Raw genomic sequence first — 4,697 nt, forward strand, 5'->3', positions numbered from 1 at the left:
GCTTAGCAAATGGACCTGGGTGTTGCCCAGTTTCATCATATCTTCCGTAATACTCATCACCTCTATCATATCTAATAATTTTCACATTTATGTCTAATTGCCCTTTTACTTCATTGTAGTAAATTTCTAAGGCATCCATTGCCTAAGAAATCTCGGGAAGTAAGTAGACATAACTGTAACGTGAATAATCATCAATAATGATGATAAAGTATCATTCCTTTCTGAAAGAACTAACATCAAAAGGTCCACAAATATCAGTATGCACAATTTCAAGAAGCTGAGTGCTTCTTGTAGCTCCTTTCTTTGTATGTTTTGTTTGTTTTCCTTTAATACAACCCACACAAATATTTAGATCCGTAAAATCTAGATAAGGAAGAATTTCATTTTTTATTAATCTTTCCATCCTTTCTCTAGAAATGTGACCTAAACATTTATGCCACAAGAAAGCAGATCGTTCATTCACTAAACTATGCTTAGTGCCAACATTATGATGCAGAGTTAAAACAGTTTCAGCATACAAACTGTTTATTTCCAATTTATATAAACCATCACAAGAATACCAGTACCAATGAGATGATTATGCTTAAATAAATTGAAACATTCATTACCAAATTAAAAGAGTATCCAGTAACATCAAGTTTAGATAATGAAACTAAATTACTAGATAAACTAGGTACATAAAGAGTTTCTAGTAAATCTAAATGATGTCCAGTGTCGAGTTTTACGCAATAAGTCTCGACTGCTTACATTGGAGTTTCACTCTATTCCCCATGAAAATGAACTTCTCATTTGGGCTTATGGTTTGGATTGTAAGGAATCTCTGCATAATGTTAGAAACATGAGTCATACATCCAGAATTAATCCATCATGTATCATGGAAAACTTTAGTTAAGTTTGATTCAAAACATACACGAGCATTAAGCTCACTTTTCTTTTCGAACCAAGACTTGCACTTTAGGTAATCCTTATGGAAATGTTCGGATTTCCTACAAAATTAACAATTATTTCCCTTTGATACCCTTCTTCTGGATTTGCAAAGAGTCGTCATTGTTCTTTAATGACCCTTTGCCTTTATCATGCTTCTTCATAAATTTCTTTTCAAGCTCCTTGATTTTCTTGGTGGCTTACATAATGAACTGAGTAACTTCCTTGATTCTTAAGCCTCATTTCTTCATGAACTAACATACTGTGCAATTCATGCACATTCCATTTATCTTTCATGGTATTATAGTTCATTTAGAACAGGCCAAACTCAGACGATAATGAGTTTAGAATAAACTGAACAAGAAAGTTCTCATTCACAGCCATTATATTTCCAAGGTCTTAAGTCTTGCTGCAATGTTTGTCATCTCAATGACATGTTCATACAAAGTACGTGAACCATCAAACTTTATGATGGTCAATGTACTCATTAATGTCCCAACAACAAACTTATCAGCTGTTTGAGAACACTCTCCCACTAATCCCATAAACCTTTTAGCACTTTCGATTTTAGGGAGAGTTGTCTTAATACTGCCTGCAACAGTCATTCTCATCAACATTAGGCTGAGTCTGTTAGATCTTTCCCAAGCTTTATAATGAACTTTCTTTGCATTGCTACTAGCATCAATAATAGTAACAAACTTTTCTTCCAACATAGCAAGATTATGATCCAAAACACCGAGGTGAAATTGGACTTGCTCATTTTAGTCAGAGAAGTTAAGCCCATTAAAATTGACACAGATGATACATAAGAATCCAATGAATTCAAAACATGTATTACATAATAAAATTCACATAAGTGTTTTGAGACATAAAATACATGTCATACATATGATTCATTCAGATAACGGTCAATGTATATTGATGTTCTCCTTTGGGTGATACACCAACACATAACATACAAACATAATGATGCTAATAAAATTTTAACATTATTTGGCAATTAAATATGCACCAATTAGTAGTATCTATTTCCTTTAGGCATATAAATAAAACTAATGATACATACAAATCGCCTACAATTATATTCATTAATTATAAGAACAACTAATCAACCTTTGGGCGATCCATAAATGTCTTATAACAATGAATTTCAATTACCCATAAACCAATAACCATATAATTTAGCATCCATTATTCTATGAGTACTCAAAATAATCATTAATTTTGGAATTAAATAACCTTACAAATTTGGCCACTTTGGTGACTAACAAATTCAACATACGTTTAATTCCAACCAAATATATATGGCCTGCACATACTTATTGTTATTAACAATTCATAGCCATTCTATTAATTTCATTCCAGGCCATAAAATAATATTTGCATTTATTTATTTTTTTGCATTCAAACACGTTCAAGCTATGTAGCATATACATATATTTACTGCTACCAATAATTGCAAAACAGTCACGTTAATTTAATTAAAGAATATAAACTTTCAATCCTTTAATTACGTTTAATAATCATTTTTATAAAAAAAATCACAAGTGGGATTGGAAATAGCAAAAAGGGATTTGCAAATAGAAATTTCAAAAATATTTCCTTTCTTCTTCCCCTGTCAGGAACCTCGTGCAGCAGCCTTTTCCATGATTTGGAATTAAAAGGAACCTACTTTACGGTCACGCAGCTTTCTCCAAAACATTTGAATTAGCCTTTCTCCATTAGAAATAAATTAATGGCTTTCTCTACTCTCATTCTAGTTAAATGCTTAACGTCCATTAATGGCACCGCAGAAGCTTTCTCATGATATACATAATTTCATACTTTGCAGCGGAAAATATAATTAACGCGAAAGGCACGCTATTAAAACATTAATTAAAAATACATGTAACACAAATTAAAAATCCTAAATTTCATAATTAGGTTTGATGCATAATTTGAAGAAATTAAATTATCCCTAAATTTCATAATTAGGGTTTATGCATAATTGGGAGAAATTAAATCATTCTTGGAGAATCATAAATTTCATAACACATGCTCTGATACCACATGTAAAAATTTCTTAAGGGGTTTCCTAGACTATCAATGATAGGAAACAACAGGATCTTGAAACCTATGATTCTCACAAACAATCAATAAACAACAATAGATAATGATGTGTACCTTTCTCCATAGGAAGACTTGTAACTTTCTCCATAGGAACTTCTCTCCGGTGCACTTTGATTTCCTTGAAAGAGGAGAGAAATAAGATTTCACTTCCTTTGGCCTTTCTTTTCTGCCTCTCTCCGTTAGTGATGGCTATCAGTGAGAGAGAACACTTTTCTGGTCAGGAAGGGGACCTTATTTCACGTTAGTGGGTATTAAGCCCCTTTTATAACCACTACTCCCATCAAGTAGCAGTTAACCTAGAAACTTCTCCTATTAAGCCCAATTACAATTTAGCCCTTAATCGTTAATTATTTATTTATTAGTCCTTACATAAGTCACATATCTCTCACATGAGACATTAATTCTAACAGATGAATCAGCAGGCCAGAAGTTGTCATAATAAGGACGTTTGCAACTTCGTTAGGCAGCATAGATAGAATTGTATGCATGGATATGACCAAACTAAAGTGGTAAAAAATAAGTATTAAAGCATGCTAAAATTGAAAGGAAGCCAGAATGATAAGGACAAAAAAACTGATCAGAGAAGAAAAAAGGGTAATAATGATAAGGGGTGGTTCATTGCTTTCTTTGACGTAGAATTGTCACTGGTGAGAGTGGGAATTGAAGAGCCATATATATTAAGTTACTGATCATAGATTTGCTAGCTATAGGGAACAAGGAAATGTGATTTTTTTTTTTAAATGAAAAAGGGAAAAGAGAGAAACTCTCTCCTCCTTAGGATGTTCTTTCCCACACTAGCAACTTTACCATCAGTGGAAGTTGAGGACAGATGGATTGAACGTCGTCTTGTTATGATTACTCATGTCACTGTTTCATCCCATTTTTATGATAAGAACACGACGCCATTTGTATGTAGTAAGTAACCTTCTTTTGAGGAACGGACACCGATTTATTTTAGCTATGGCATCTAATTAATTAGGATCTATGGTCTACATTATATGGCAGCTAGGTGGTCAATACAATACAATCCAATTTGATCATTGTTAGTATGATGACTTTTTGGGATCGGGCACTTGAACCATTTTAACTAAAAGGTGTTTAATTAAAATCGAGCAAATTTAATCAGAATAAAACTTAACTGAAAAATAGTATGGAAAAATATTAACAAGTTGAATGGTTATGGATTCAAATTCTAAAACCGATCCCAATTGTATTTTACATATTTGTTGAGAAATTTTAGTGTTTTCCTTACTTTGTGAGTTATTGTATTTGAGAAGAATATTTTTGTAATGACAGTAAAAAAAAAAAATTATACTATTATTCAATCAAAAGTTATTGTTTATGATAAATTTGTTAATTTACAAAATTATCTTAAAAAGTATTAAGGATAATTTGTTATTAAATGACTTACATGGTTAGAACGTCATCATTAAACTAGTTGTATTTTAAGACTTTACTAGAAGCTGTTTAAGACTGTTTCCGAGCATGGTGGATGTTGAGGGGATTTCGGCAAAAATTTCGGGAAGCAATAACTTCCAATGAAGAGTGAAATCTACATGGATACTCAGATGCCAAAGTCAGAGAGCATAAGAGATGTTTAAAGTGAGCTTAGATTCATACCTATAGGCTTATAAAGTAGTAGTTGACAAGTGAAGCGATTGTAT

This window comes from Glycine max, chromosome 5, assembly GCF_000004515.6.
Source record: "Glycine max cultivar Williams 82 chromosome 5, Glycine_max_v4.0, whole genome shotgun sequence".
NCBI lineage: Eukaryota > Viridiplantae > Streptophyta > Magnoliopsida > Fabales > Fabaceae > Glycine > Glycine max.